This window comes from Onychomys torridus, chromosome 5 (assembly GCF_903995425.1).
Source record: "Onychomys torridus chromosome 5, mOncTor1.1, whole genome shotgun sequence".
Taxonomy (NCBI): Eukaryota; Metazoa; Chordata; class Mammalia; order Rodentia; family Cricetidae; genus Onychomys; species Onychomys torridus.
In genome coordinates this window covers 51,058,873-51,074,893 of record NC_050447.1, presented here as the reverse complement: position 1 = coordinate 51,074,893, position 16,021 = coordinate 51,058,873, and the positions used below count along the sequence as shown (strand labels likewise).

At 44.3% G+C, this 16,021-nt stretch overlaps 1 protein-coding gene across 4 annotated transcripts in view; it reads left to right on the top strand.

Moving 5' to 3' along the window:
- Positions 1-1,096: 1,096 nt before the first annotated feature.
- Ankrd11 (ankyrin repeat domain 11) overlaps positions 1,097-16,021 on the top strand; it is a 181,769-nt gene continuing 166,844 nt past the window's right edge. For all 4 annotated transcript variants that reach the window (XM_036188671.1, XM_036188670.1, XM_036188667.1 and 1 more), the window contains exon 1: positions 1,097-1,213. The gene's annotated coding sequence lies outside the window, so the exon portion shown is untranslated. The remainder of the gene's footprint in view (positions 1,214-16,021) is intronic.

Genomic DNA, 16,021 nt, shown 5'->3' with positions numbered 1-16,021 from the left:
GCTGGGATTATACCCTGTGCTTTGAATTTTCAGCTAATTTGCAAACAAAATCTACTACAGAAATCATCATTAAACTTTTCTGCGTTCTGTAAACTTAAAGAGTAAGGCACAGGACTATTCGACTTTGCAGCCTGAGGTTCGTCATCTTTCCTTGGTTCTATGAACTCTCGCGGTGAAGTTTCTTGAGCAGGTGGAGGAGGCGGTCGAAGCACGGGGTCTAAGGAAACCGACGGGTAGCGTTTGGAGCTCACCACATCCCGGTGGCTAAGGGCTCACGGTGCTCAGAGGGAAGCGCTGTCCAAGAACACCTCCAGGAAAGAGCCGAAACGTGGGCGGGGGCTTGAGCTACGTTTCTCCTTCATGGTCACCAAGCTGTCTTTGCTATTCAAGAGCCTTCAGTCGGCTGGAGCCGCGTTTTCTCGAAGCTCACACAGACTTGCAGGCGACATGCAACCGCGTGCTACAACACAACGCCTGCCAGACCAGCACATATCTAGCCTTCCGGCTCCTTCGACAACAACCTTGTTTCTCGATCGCGTTCTCATCACTTCCGGCACTGAGTAAAGCCAATCGTCGTACCTCGTAGCGCAAGACCCACCCTCTGGTATGGGAGGGCAGCCAATCTAGTTACCTTTTCCGCCTGCGTTTCGGCTACATGGATGCACAATTTCGGCCAATCATTCCCGAGGCGTCTTCCTAGTCCCACCTCAGACCTGTTACGGAAGCCGTCAGGCCGCCTGTGCCCTTTCACCCCAGGATCGCATTTCCTTTCCGACGTGACGTGAACGGCCCCTGCCGCTCTGCTGGGCGGGCCAATGGTGGCGGCGGATACGGCGAGCCAATGGGCGGGAGCCTCTCATGCGGCCGGCGCCCGCCGCAGCCACCGCTGGGTCCTGGAGCCAGAGGCCGCCCGCGATAGAGCGCTATGGACCGAGGGCCCCAGCCGGGGAGGCGCCGCGGCGGAGTCCGCGGCCAGACGCCCCCACAGTAGCGCCTGCGTGAGCACTGCCGTCCCGCGTGAGCTTCTGCGCGACTTGGGCGGGCTTGCATCCCGCCGGCTCCGCACTCGCCGCAGCCCACAGTCCGCGCTCCGCCGCCGCCGCCGCCTTCCCGCCCGGGCCGCGCGGCCCGGGAAACGCGGCCGCGGGCTGCATGGGCAGCGCCCGCGCCCCGCCGCCGTTCCGCCGCGGAGCCGCGTCGCCCTCGGAGCCGGGTGAGAGGCGCCGAGGACCTGGGGGTGGTGGTCGGGGCGAGCGCCGGGCGTTCCCGCGGCCTTTGCGGCCTGCAGGCCCTCCTCCGCTGCCTGACGCCGCGGGTGCCCCGGGGCGGGCCGGGCGCCGCGAGAGGCTGGTCGGTGGGCCGCGGGGTTCCTTGCGAGCGGCCATGAGGGGCTGAGGGCGGGCTCCGAGGCGAGCCTCGGGGCGTCCCAGGGGTCGAGCGGCCGTGAGGGGCTGAGGGAGGGCTCCGGGGCGGGCCGGGGTGACTGTGAGGACCGAGGGCGGGCCTCGGTTGAGGGGCGACGGTGGGCCAGTGGGTCTTAGTACCCTGTGAGGTCGACGGAGGGCTTCTGGGGGTCCCTGGGGTCTGCAGTGATGTGGGGCGCCGACCTCTGACCCTCGGGAGGGGCCCCGTCGCTGGGCTGGTGGTAGTTGTTATTCCCAGCGTCCCTATTATTATCGTGTTTTGAAATGGGAGCAGGCGGCCCTCGGGCTGCGAGCCGAGCCGGAGGGGGCGGGCGAGCCGGGGACCTGGAGCTGCGGGGTGCGGAGGCGCGCAGGCCCGAGTGGGGGCAGGAATGCGGGGCGGCGGGGGGCGTCGGGGGGAGGGGAAGGCGAGACTGGGGGCGAGTGGGAGGAAAACGGTGTAGGCGACGGCTGCTGCAGCAGCCCTTGGCCTCAAGGAACAATGTGAGACGTTGCTTGAAATGTTAATTTCCGTTCCTCATTTCATCATCCCCTGGCAAGGCGGTAGCGCTGTGTGTGTGTGTGTGTGTGTGTGTGTGTGTGTGTGTGTGTGCGCGCGCGCGCGCGCGCCCTCGCGCGCGTGTGTACGTGTGTGCAGGGTTGGCCTTGCCACATGGATCCAGCCCCCTCACAGACGGATGTGCGGTTCAGTTCGGATGTATGTGGCTTGGTGTGGAGTCTTAATTTTTTTCTTGAGGCCTTGTCTTGACCTGGTGCTCCAGTAGGGTTTTCTGTTTTTGTTGTGTTTCTGGAAAGCTAGTCTAGCATAACCACTTACAGGGGTTTGGAAGTCTTGTGAAGGTTAAACTGGTCCTCAGTTAGGCTGTATGCTCTGAAATCTCCTGGTTACATGGGTCTAGTGCTCATGTTTCATAGTAGTTTCTGCAGTCATGGAAGTTTTACATCCACTTGAGAGAACTGTGTAGTTTTATACATTTACCGATAGAAAAATCAGGTTTTGTGCTTATTTGGTGACTTTTCTGTGGTCCTTTGGACACTGTCCTTAATATAGGACAATATATAGAATAAAGGGGCACAATTGTTGAACGTAAAAACTTACTTAGTCTATTGGGTCTTTTAGAGGATGAGGAGACTTACTTAGCAAAACATGTAGGTGATATGGGTTGTGGAAAAGCTGTCGAAACAGTTACTGGGTTATGTGTGTGAGATACCCAGTCAGTGGTATAACTTGCATAGTTCCATGGCAGTCTCCAAGAATGTTACTTGTTGCCCTGAGACTTTCTTTTCTTGAACATTGGCTGCCCTGAAGACCTAGAGTTCTGTTTGTGTCTTTTGGAATGATTGCACAAATACTCTGTCACTTTGCAGCTATACTTAAACGGAAAAATGCCTTGCTTCACTTGGATTGTGACCCTGAATTGGATCTCCATATAGCTGATGTTTCCTCCCCCACACTTCATTCAGCTGTTGTTCTCCTTTCTGTAGTTTCACGCTTAAGAGCAGGATCTCATGTGATAGGCTGGCCATCCTGAATGGAATGGGATGGGAGGGAACAAAGGCCAAGTTGCTATGACATTTTTCTCTTCTTTGTGCTTGCCTCTTGCGTTCCTTGAAAAGCAACCCAAAAGATACTGCTAAATTTGACCTCAGCTTGATTCCTTTGGGAGTGTTTATTTTTTATTTTCCTCCTTTTTTTTCTTCCTGTAGTAAACAACGTCCAACACAATTTACCACAAGTTCTCTAAAAGTATCACCTAGTTTTGAATTCCTCGTTTACAGTTCTAACTTTCTACCAGCCTTTTAACTTGCATTTTTCTGTTAGCCTTTTCTCTAGACTAGCCGTGTTAATCATGCTGTGCTATCAGAGCCTTTCATCTCACTAAACCAGATGGCTACTGATGACTAGTGGCTGTCATGTTAGCTATAATTACAGTGTTGATTCAGTGACAAGAATTTTCTACAAATAGAGTTAAAGAACCTATGCTGTGTGTATTTAAGAATATTTTTCTAGAAGCTTTGAGTGTATACCTTGGATTCCTAAGTGGGTTTGACATAGTAAAATTATGTTCATCAAATATAAGAGGAGGGTTATTTTGCATATTGGCAGTGAGCCCATCATCAATTAAATAACATAATTAGAAAGCATCAGTAAATGCTGGTTCAGAGAATAATCTGCATTTGTTGCCAAAATAAGTGTTTTGATCTGTCCATTACCCCGTGTAAGTCCCTTCATCCCTCAAATGGTAAGTGTAATGGATGAGCTTCTCTTAATAGCAAGATATTTGCTAGTTAATAGGTGAAAATGATGATGCATTGCATGTCTGACCGCATGCTGTGACAGTTTATTACTGCTGTTTAGGCAGTGCTCTGAGACTGAGCATGGCCCTTGTGATAACTTTAAATAAAAATCAAATGAACTCAAATAACTAGGAGTTATTGTCTTGAAATGTTTTCAGTATGTGTTCTCATTTGAATTTCAAATGGAATTTCTGTCCAATTCAGCTTTCTCAGTTTTGTCTTAAAGCTATATGAAAGAGGGTGTCAGTCCTCAGCTCCGGAACTCAGGCAGTTGGATAATTGGCATGGAAAGCCTTTTTAGGCTTAGGAAACGATCCACTTTAATGACTACTTCATTAATTCCTATAGATATTTTTATTCTTAAGTGGCTTGTTTGTTTGATGGATATTTGTGGTATCTCTTAAGCTAGATTTGAATTCAGCTTTGTATTTAAATGGCTATTTTTGTTCTGTACTTTTAAAATTATCATTTAATTATCCTATCCAACTTTCCTTGCAATTAATTTTCATTTATTTATTTATTTATTTATTTGAGTTGAAAATCGAACCCTGGGCCTTGCGCTTGCTAGGCAAGCACTCTACCACTGAGCTAAATCCCCAACCCGTAATTAATTTTTAAACACAACACATTTTTTTTTTTTTTTTGGTTGACAGTTTCAAGTATTCCATGCTGTTCTTGAACTCCTCATGTAGCAGAAGACAACCTTGGAATTTTGATTCTCCTCTTAACTACCCACCCAATGCTAGGATAGTACAGGCATGTGCTACCAAACAAGGCTTCCTGAATACCAGGCAAGAGCTCTACCAGTTGAGCTACATACCCAGCCCCTCAAACCAAGACAGAGACAGAGAGAGGACAGAGACAGAGAGAGAATTTTATTTATCTCATAAATTTATTTTACATATATATATATATATATGTATGTATGTATGTATGTATATACACATTGGTGTTTCTGCCTTCATGTATGTTTGTGTGAGGGTGTCAGATCCCCTGGAACTGGAGTCATAGACAGGTGTGAGCTGCCATGTGGGAATTGAACCCGGGTCCTGGAAGAGCAGCCAGTGCTCTTAACGGCTGAGCTGGTTTGGTTCCCAGCACCCACATGGCAGCTCTCACCTGCCTGTGACTCCAGTTGCAGGGCTTCTGACACCCTCACACAGACATACATGGAGGCAAAACACCAGTGAACATGAAATAAAAATAAGTTGTAAGACAGAACTACAGATACGGTTTTTATGATAAGCATCAAAATGGTCATTGTGAGCTGGTGTATACTTACAATCCCAGTACTTAGGTAGGGTCAGAATTCAAGGTCATGGTTGGCTATATAGCAAGTAGCCTGAGCTACTCAGGATTTTGTCTCAGAAAACCAAAACTAGGGCTGGTGAGATAGCTCATCTGGTGAAGTGCTTGCTGCCAAGTCTGATGACCTAACTTTGATCCCAGATCCTCCATGGAGGAGAGAACTGATTCCCTCAAGTTGTCCTTGGACTTTGCATGCATCCAATGGTACAAGCCCATAAACAAACAAACAAACAAAACCCAAAAACCCAAACCCTTAAAACCTCCAACCCCCCAAACAAAAAAAATACAACCTAACTTTGATTCTATGACAAGCTTCTGCTAAGATTCTCAGTCCTGTCACTCTTAAAAGAATGGTTACCATGGCCTATGATTTCTAGATCAGATCTCATTCCTCATTCTTGGGCTTTGATATACTTATATGCTTGTCTGCTGAGTGCCCATTCTAGCTTTTCATACTCCTTCCTCCTGCTTTGGGTTTTAGTTCAGTATTACTTCCTCTCAATACAATTCTTTCCTCTGATCTGATCTCCTCCCCTCTCCTTCCCTCTCCTTCCCTCTCCTCCCCTCTCCTTCCCTCTCCTTCCCTCTCCTCCCCTCTCCTCCCCTCTCCTCCCCTCTCCTTCCCTCTCCTCCCCTCTCCTCCCCTCTCCTCCCCTCTCCTCCCCCCTCCTCCCCTCCTCCCCTCCCTCCCTCCCTCCCTCCCTCCCTCCCTCCCAAGACAAGGTCTCGTGTGTGTGTGTGTGTGTGTGTGTGTGTGTGTGTGTGTGTGTGTGTGTGTATCTCCCTGTGTAGTAGAGAATGACCTTGAATTTCTGATCTGCTTCTAGAGTACTAGGGCAACTGGTATATACTGCCACACTCTGTTTATTCCGCTGGAAATTGAGCCCAGGGCTGCTTGCAAGCTTGTGGAAGCAGTTTCCTGATTGAACTATATTCCTAGGTCCTCCCACTCTAGCCCCCCCCCCCCTCTTTTTTATCCCCCTTGAGACAAGGTTTCTCTGTGTAGCTCCGGTTGTTCTGGAACTCAGAGGTCTGCCTGCTTCTGCCTCCCAAGTACTGGGATTAAAGTCTTGTGCTGCTGCCACTACCACCACCCAGCAGCTAGACAGGATCTTATATATAGCCCAGGCTGATTTTGAACAGATTATGTACTGAGGACAGTCCTTTTCATTTTTAAAATGATATTTATTTATTAGTGTGGTAGACAAGGATCCTTGAATCATGGCTCCTTCTGTCTCAACCATCCAAGTAGTGAGATAACTAGGCCTTGTTACTGAAACTTAATCAAGGAAAGTGTCTCCCTACTTCGTTATAGCCACAAAGAACTTTAATAAAATTTATCAACTATCTAATACTTGCTTTGATGTGTTGCTCCTGTCTTTTTTCCTTGCTCCAAAGATGATGTTGTATGCTTTAATGAAGATAAGGATGATCTTATTGGTAACATTGGCCCAGCCCTGGGTGTTAGAGGAGAGTCATAGAATTGGTTTAACAAGTATATTTGGAATTGTTTAAAGCAGCAGTTCTGTGGGTAGAGACCCCTTTGGGGGTCCAACGACCCTCTCACTGGGGTTGCCTAAGATAATCGGAAAACACAGGTATTTACATTATGATTCATAATAGTAGCAAAATTACAGTTATGAAGTAGCAGTGAAAATAACTTCATGGTTAGGGCTCACTGCAACATGAGGAACTGTATTAAAGGGTCAGAGCATTATTAGGAAGATTGAGAAGCACTGTTTTTAAGTATGTGAATAATTTTGATTGAGGTAATTGACTGGCTAGAAATATTATGTTCTGCTTCTCCATTAGTCTTCATTATAAATTTGCCTTTGTAGTTTAGCTGAAGATGTGGGACACGGCTTTCATAATTGATACAGAATAAGAGAAAGATAGGTTTTTTTTTTTTTTTTTTTTGGAAAGAAAATTGCTTTCTGTGAAAGAAATTTTAGTAGGGCTTTTTTCAGGACAAAGGGAAAGTCTACAAGCAGTTTCTACTCTGATTTCCACACCTTCCTTTTAAGGTCCCCGTGTTGAGGTTTAGTGTATGAAGTTTATTGTTGTTGCTCATGGGGAAGAAGTGTTTTATCTCTGGTGAGCGAGCACCTTTTCCTTAAAGGCGACATAAACAGTGGTTTACTGTTATAGTAGGGTCCTATGAAAACTTAAGCATTTTATGAGATAAGCTGTTTGGGTCTTTAATACCAGCAGGGAAATCTCTTGAGTTCCAGGCCAGCCTGGTCTACAGAGTTCCAGGCCGCCCAAAGCTGCATAGTGGAGTCCTATTTCAGAACAAGCAAGTAAACACCTCTCTTCCCAAACCTTTTTGGAGGGAAATATACCAAAGTGGAGTTGCATGTTTTTGTTTTCCCTTTGGATAGATGGATAGCCTAGGTTTTCTCTTTGTTTTTGAGACAAGGTCTCATGTAGTTCAGGGTGGCCCTAGCTCCCGATCCTCTAGTTCTGGACTGTTTGGATTACAGGTTTGGATTACAGTGCCATGTACAGACAGCCTTAAGTCAGTCTGTATGTATGTATGTATTTGTGTGTGTGTGTGTGTGTGTGTGTAGACAACACGTATAATTAAATGATTTTTTTTTTTTTTTTTTTTTAAAGACAGGGTTTCTCTGTGTAGCCCTGGCTGTCTTTGAACTCACAGAGATCTGCCTACCTCTGCCTCCTGAGTATGCTTGGGCCAAAGGCTTGCACCACTACTGCCCAGCTAAGTGATCTGTTTTTATTTTCTTTATATGCATATTTCGTCTGCATGTATGTTAGTGCACTTCCTGCCTTTCCTAAGGGCCCTTGGAGGTCAGAAGAAGGTGTCATGTCATATCTTCTAGAACTAAAGTTATGGACAGTTGTAAGCCACCATATGGGTGCTGGGAATTGAACTTGAGTCCTCTGTAAAACTGCTGAGCCATAGTTCCAGCCCTAGGCTAATAGTCTTATACTTTCTAAATTTTAAAACAGGAACCTGGTGGTTGGGATGTAGCTTTATGGTACAGCACCTGTTTACCACACTCTAGGCATTGGTTCCTCTGAGCACTGTGGTAGGAACATGTTTATATAATTGGCAAATGGCTTTTATTTATTTGCTTATTTACGTATTTCACTTATTCAGTTAGTTATGTAGTTATCCATCCATCTATCCATTATTTTTTGAGATAGGGTTTCTTTGTGTATCCCTGGCTGTCCTGTAACTTACTCTGTAGACCAGGCTGGCCTTGAACTCAGATCCACCAGCCTCCTATGTGCTGGGTTTAAAGGTGTGTGCTACCACTGCCCAACAGCAAACTTTCATTTATTTATTTATTTATTTATTTAAAGATCTTTGTTTTTGTGTAATTAGACTGATCTCAAAACTTGTGATTGTCTTGCCTCAGCCTTCTGAATGCTAATTACAGATATGTACTAAGACTCCAGGGTAGAAGTTTGCCTTTGAAAAGAAAATTATGTTTGGGAGATGGAGTCTTGAGTTCTTGGTTTGGGTTTGTTTGTTTAATTGTTGGGGTGGTGTAGCTGGAGAGCTTTTCTTCAGGTCCCACTAAGCCCCAGCAGTCCGGTAGCCCACTTATAAAATGAACACACAGCCGCTTATATTATTTAAACTGCTTGGCCATTAGCTCAGGCCTACCATTGTCTAGCTCTTACTCTTATATTCAACCCATTTCTATTAATCTATACTTTGCCACAATGTGGCTTGTGGCTTACCAGTACCTTACATCTCCCTTGTCATGGCAGCGGCTGGCAGTGTCTCCCCGCCTCAGCCTTCCACTTCCCAGAATTCTCTTCTCTGCTTGTCCCACCTATACTTCCTGCCTGGCTACTGGCCAATCAGCATTTTATTTAGACAGTGATATCCACAGCAGGGTGGTGTAGCAGGAGGGAACAGTTGGCTGTGGTTTGAACCATTTAGATACAATTCTAGATTTGAGAAATACTATAGTTCTATAGTGGTTCTGTGAGTAAAGAATTAAGTGGATTTTTATTATGAACACAAATCTCTGAGATTGTTCAGAGCTGAAAATCTTGTGGACAATCAAGGGTGCTTTGGTGACTACTCCTTCCCTTTGAAGCCCCAGGCTGTGGTGGTGTTGAAGAAGGATCTGGTTGGGGACAGGTGCTATTTTAAATGCATTGCCTTTACTGGCTGCCTAAGGCCAAGCCTTAAGCTTCTAGTCTTGTCCTGGCATCATTGTGGTAAATTATTATCTTGAAAATCTATAGACACACTTTTTCCATTTGTAAAGCAATCATGTGCATCTGTTTTACAATTAGAAAAAGTTGGCTATTTATTTATTTGGCTTTTGGAGACAAGGTTTCTCTGTGTGACATCCCTGGCTGTCCTGAAACTCGATCTGTAGATGAGGCTGGCCTTGAAATTCACAGAGATCCCCCTACCTCCCCAGTGCTGGGATTAAAGGTGTGCACCGACAGTTGGCTTTTTATTAAGAAAACAAAACATTAACATTTGACTATTTAGATAATATTTTTAAATTTCAAGGTTAATAAGTAAGATTGCACAGAATATTTTTGATCATTACTTAAATTAAAAAAAATGATCTTGGGTTGGGGAGTATAGCTTAGTTGTAGTTTGCCTGGTCTGTCTCTCTCTCTCTCAATCTAATCAATCAATCAATTAATTAATTAATTATTTTGGGCTGAGGACCGAACCCAGGGCCTTGTGCTTGCTAGGCAAGCACTCTACCACTGAGCTAAATCCCCAACCTAAAATTTATTTTTATTTTATGTGCATTGGTGTTTTGCTATGGGTGTCAGGTCCCCTGGAACTGGAATTACAGACCGTTGTTTACAACTGTGAGCTGCCATGTGGTTGCTGGGAAGTGAACCCAGGTCCTCTGGAAGAGCATCCAGTGCTCTTAACCACTGAGCCATCTCCAGCTCCTTGCCTGGTCTCTTAATTGTTATGATTTTCATCCTCTGTACTCCCTCCTTCCTCCCAAAAAGGTGATGTTAGGAAAGGGTGAAATTGAAATTTCAATTATAAATACTTAATAACTGTGATACCAGATTTTCATCTAAAAATAAACATGTTTTTTTCCTCCTAAAGCTGGAAGAAAAGTATTGAGAACTTTATTTCTTTTTTTTTTTAATATTTATTTTATGTATATAAATGACCTGTCTGTATGCACACCAGAAGAGGGCGCCAGATCTCATTACAGATGGTTGAGCCACCATGTGGTTGCTGGGAATTGAACTCAGGACCTCTGGAAGAACAGCCGAACCATATCTCCAGACCAAGAACTTTATTTCTTATTCTTAACAGTTTATTAATAATATCAGGGCTGGAGAGGATGGTCCAGTAGTTAAGAGCATTCATTGATTGCTCCTACAGAGGACCCGCTCTCCTTTCTCAACATCCACATGGTGGCTTACAACATCCATAACTCCAGTTCTAGGAGATTGGATGCCCTCTTCTTACCTTGGAAGGTACCAGGCACACAAGTGGTACACATTGATACATGCAGGCAAGCCACTCATACACAAAAAATAAAAATAAATTGATTTAAAAAAGTTTTCCATTGCCTTCCTGAGTAGCCTAGGGCCTTCTGCATGCTGTGCAAGTGCTCTACCACTGAGTTACACCTCCAGCTTAATTGAGCATGTTTCTAAATGTGGTTTTTACATCCTGTAGAACAGAAAATAAAAGACCTATAAAACCTCAAAGCAACACTTTTGAAAGAATTAACTGAAAAAATTGTCACTGGGGGTAAGAACACAAGCTGCTCTTACAGAGGACCCATGTTTGATTTCCAGCATCAACAAAGTGGTCCACAAAGGTCTATACTCCAGTTCCAGGGGATTTGATTCCCTCTTTTGTCTCTCCATGTGTCTAGGCACCAGGCACATGCTTCATGCACAGACTTACATGCTGGCAAAACACTCATACATATATATGTATATATGATTTATTTATGTATATGGGTGTTCTGTCTGCATATATACTTGCATACCAGAAGAGGGTAGTTATCAGATCCCATGGAACTAGTTAATAGACACTTGTGAGCCACTATGTGGATACTGGGAATTGAACTCAGAACTTTGGAAGAACAGCCAGTGCTTTTAATGTATAAGAAGTTACTAAAATGGCTGACTAGTTAAAGGATATTCAGAGCAGGAATAACACGTTTCTGATTGGTTACATACAAGAAACTTGAACGTTCAGATCAACATGCTTTGTTCATAACCTCAAGGTTGATATTGATTTTAAGGTTTTAGCCTTTGTGAGTCTCTTTGTTATTATTTTTTTGTGTGTGTGTGCTTTCTTGCCTCCAGTCTTTTTTTTTTTTTTTTTCCTGGTGGAGAGAGTAGTTTGAGACAGGGTCTGACTGGCCTGGAATTTGCTATGTAGACCAGGCTAGCCTTGAACTCACAGATCTGCCTGCCTCTGCCTTATGCCCTCCAGAGCTTATTAAATGTGCTAATGATGTGCTTTTTGTTTGTTTTTGGTGGTTCTGAGCCACTTAAGTTTTAATTATGTGTATGTGAGTTCAGGTAATAGTGGTTATGAGCCCACTCTACATGGGTGCTGAGATTGAACTCAGGTCCTCTGGAAGAACAGTGTGTGTGTGTGTGTGTGTGTGTGTGTGTGTGTGTGTGTGTGTGTGTCTCCAAGGAAGGGTTTCTCTGTGTAGTTTTTGGTGCCGGTCCTTGGATCTCGCTCTGTAGACCAGGGACCTTGAACTCACAGAGATCCGCCTGGCTCTGCCTCATGAGTGCTGGTATTAAAGGCATGCGCCGCCACCGCCCAGCGAGATTTACCTTTCTGAAGGAAGAAAAGGCTTACTTTAGCTACTTTTTCAGAAAGAAAAGGAGTCCATAATGGCAGCTAAGGCATGACATGATGACAGAATCAGGAAGCAAAGGCATTGTTCACATGCATTAAGAAGGTTATAGACTTAAAGTCTATCTCTAGTGACAAACTTCCTCCAGCAAGGTTAAACCTCCTAAAGGCTCCATAACCCCCAAACGGCATGACCAACTGAGAACCGAGTGTTGAAGATCATGAGCCTGTGAAAGACATTTCTCATTTACATCACCATAGGGCCCATTGTTTAATAGTCGGATAATGAAAATTTCTTTTTTCTTTTTCCTTTTGAGCTGAGGATTGAACCCAGGGCTTTGTGCTTGCTAGGCAAGCGCTCTACCACTGAGCTAAATCCCCAACCTGAAAATTTCTCTTTAAAATATATTCTTTTCTGGGAGATAGTTTACTGTTCTCCATCCTAAAAGATGGCAGTAACACGTCTGTAGCACTCATCTCTGTCCCTTTCACTTATTATTATGTGTATATGATATGCCTATGTCTGAGGTGTATGTGCATCACTGTGTTTGGTGAGGTTAGAGTGTAACTTTTGGGAGTTCTCTCTCGTGCTGAGTCTTTCTCTGCCCCACTAGTGTACAAATATCCCACAACACTCTCCTCCTACTGTAGGCTCTGGGGAATCAACTAAGGTCATCAGGTTTGTGTGAGCCTTCTACTGACACTTGTGATTGAACCTAGCGGAATACTCCATGCTACTCCTCTACAACTGATGAGTAACCTTAATTTCTTATTCAACATAAGCTAAAGAGAAAGAGCAGGATCTAGATGCTATTTGTTTTGTGTCTACCACATGATGCTTGGTATTTGGCTTGGAAAGCTCTGGTCTCCTGGGGTTTACATTCTGGAGGGAGAAGTGGTCAGCAGTTCTGAAGAGGAAACAGATTGTTCAGAAAGTGATAGGTGGAGGTCAGAGCCCCTCAAAGTGGGCACTTTGGACCTCATGTATTTTAATAGAAGTTTTAATATTAGCAGCTTTTATTTATGTCTAAGACAATAGGAAGGGAGTTAGAGACTTTTGGTATTTGCCCTCAAAGACTTTTATAAGTCAGTACAAAAATGTAAGCTAAGACAGTAGAGAGGGAGTTAGAGACTTTTGGTAGTTGCAGGTGCCCAAGGTCCTATAAAGGAAGAATAGAGATCCATGTGTTCAGATATAGTTAAATTGAACTTGGGTTTTGTTTTGTTTTCTGCTCCTGTAGTTTCTTTCTATTCATGTCAGAACATAGTTAATATTTGCTTGAAAAGGATTGGTCTTGAAAGGTCTACTTTTAAAAAGGCTTATATAAGTCAGAGAAAATGGTAATACCTGACAGGACATAATATTTTATGTAAGAAACATTTAATCTGTTTAATCCAGACTAAATTTAAAAGTGAACAGTTTTTTTAAATTTTATGTATTTTTTCTTGTTAGTTTTATTAACAGCAAAGACTGGGGGGGTGGGAATGAACAAAGGGCTCACAAAACAGACAACTTATTTTTTTGTTTTTTGAGACAGGTTTCTCTGTGTAAGAGTCCTGGTTGCCCTGGAACTAAGCTGTCCTTGAACTCAGATCCACCTGCCTCTGCCTCCCAAGTCCTGGGATTAAAGGCGTACACCATGAGCATTCTTGTTACCTCAAGTCAGTAGGATGCAGTTCTTTTCCTGATTGTGAACTTTGGTCTGCTGTCTCTTGCATTCAGGTCCTAAGTAGCTTTGGAGTTTCTGGTTTGGTAGGTGGCTCTCATAGCAGTTCTGTTTCTGTCAGGGCTCTGTCTGAGTCTTGCTTAGCATAATTACAGGTGAGGAAATAAAGGAGAACGGAAGGACAGGGAAGGAGATGATCCACCTAAAACTGGATTGAAAGATTAGATAGTACTGAACCCTATATTTGCTTTGTGCTTTCTGATTTCTCTTTTCACTGAAAGGCAGCACTTTGTGGCTCTCTGGTATGTCTGGATGGCTAGAGTCACTTTTGGGTGATTGGGCATTCACTGTGGGTTGTTTGTTTTATTTCTCTCTCTCTCTTTTTTTTTTTTTTTTTTTTTTTGAGACAGTGTTTCTCTGAAGCTTTGGAGCCTGTCCTGGACTAGCTCTGTAGACCAGGCTGGCCTCCAACTCACAGAGATCCGCCTGCCTCTGCCTCAAGTGCTGGGATTAAAGGCGAGTACCACCACCACACCCAATTTGTTATTTGTCTCTTCTTACTGTGTAGCCTTAGCTGGCCTGGAACCTGCGTGTAGAACAGGCTATCCTCAAATCCATAGGTATCCATCCACCTTTCTCTGCAGTGCTGGAATCAAAGATGTGCCACGGTCACACCTAGCCAAATAAGAGTTTTGAAACAAGCTCTGTGGTGTTGACACTTAAGTGACTGATGGATCCAGGATGATTCAGTTCCTAAGTGGGAAGACAGGCAGAAATAGCAGTATAAATTTTCATCCTACCTTTCAAAGTTTATTTATTTATTTAGTGACAAGGCTTCACTGTGTAGGCTCTGGTTGTCCTGGAACTCAGTATGTAGACCATGCTGGCCTGGAACTCACAGAGATCTTTATGCTTCTTCTGCCTCTAGCATGCTGGGATTAAGGTGTATGCAACTATGCCTGGCTAGCAGTATACATTTTATCTAAAAAATAAAAAAGGCATTTATTTTACCTTATGTGTATGAATGCTTTTCCTCCCATGTATGAATGTACACCATGTGTGCACCTGGTGCTCAGGGAGGTTCGAAGAGGGCATGATACTAGAGTTAGGAGTAGTTGTGAGCCCCTTGTGGGTGCTGAAAACCAAGCCTAGGTCCTTTGCAAAAGCAGCAAGTGTTAACTGCTGATCCATTTAAAGTTTAAACATCTTAAAATTTAGAGTATTTTTCTGGGATATTCCTGCAATACTTACAAATGATGAGGGCACTATTGTGAATGTGGCAGCTTGACATTGCTGTAGGGTACCAGATTTTTTTTTTTTGTTTTTGTTTTTGTTTTTTGAGACAGGGTTTCTCTGTGTAGCATTGCGCCTTTCCTGGAACTCTCTTGGTAGACCATGCTGGCCTTGAACTCACAGAGAGCGGCCTAGCTCTGCCTCCCAAGTGCTGGGTTAAAGGCATTGGGGGGGGGGGGGGGCGGCGCGGTGCACCAGATGTTCTTGAAGAGGCTGTAGGGTACACTTGGCTCTTTAAAGTCTTCTCAGAACTGTTTCCCTTTGTCAATAACCTTACATTTTACTTTTTTCAGAGAGACTATGCTGGTTATTTCCCTGACACAGTTGCTAATCTAGCATTGCTGCCTTACTCACTAGACTGGATTAGATTTAAAAACTCCTTTTAGTGGAGTAGGTGATGGTTTCCCTGGTTTCCCTGGAGCTCTGCTACAGTGAGAATGGAGAGGAAGGATGCTGGGGCCAGCTGTCCTGCTTGGCCTTTTCTTTCTTTCCTTTCCTTTCCTTTCCTTTCCTTTCCTTTCCTTTCCTCTCCTCTCCTCTCCTCTCCTCTCCTCTCCTCTCCTCTCCTCCTCCCCTCCCCTCCCCTCCCCTCCCCTCCCCCCCCCTCCCCTCCCCTCCCCTCCTCTCCTCTCCTTTCCCTTCCCCAAGCAAGCTGGCTCATTTTCTTTCTTTCTTTCTTTCTTTCTTTCTTTCTTTCTTTCTTTCTTTCTTTCTTTCTTTTTTTGCACAGGAATGCTTTTGAGGGCTATGTTTTCAGTGAGTGAAATTAAATAAAAAATGCTTTAAGACAAGTGGGCTTATCAAAGCTGTTTGGTTTTGAAGTCTTTGCAGCTGGGGCTGAAGGCAGTTCTCCCTGGACTGTTAAGATGAAAGGAAACCTGCCTCCATCCTCAAACTCTGAGGCTAGAGTTGTCAAAGACCTAAAATATTATGGGACATTCTTAAATAATAGGTTCAGGGAATTATATATTTAATATTGCCATACCAAGCTTTACTTTTGAAAATGGAACCTCTTACTTCCTGGGGGAAACTAGAATTAGGTTGTGGGTGTGAAATGGGAGTGGTGAGATTTGTGGCAAATGGAATAATTTATTGGTAATATATTTCCTTTGTGTGTAGCCAATTATGTGGGTGTTGCTTCCAGCTCACATTTACATTAAAAGTGACTTGTCCAAACTGGGCATAATGGTTTATGCAATTTCAGTATTTGGGGAGGCTGAGGC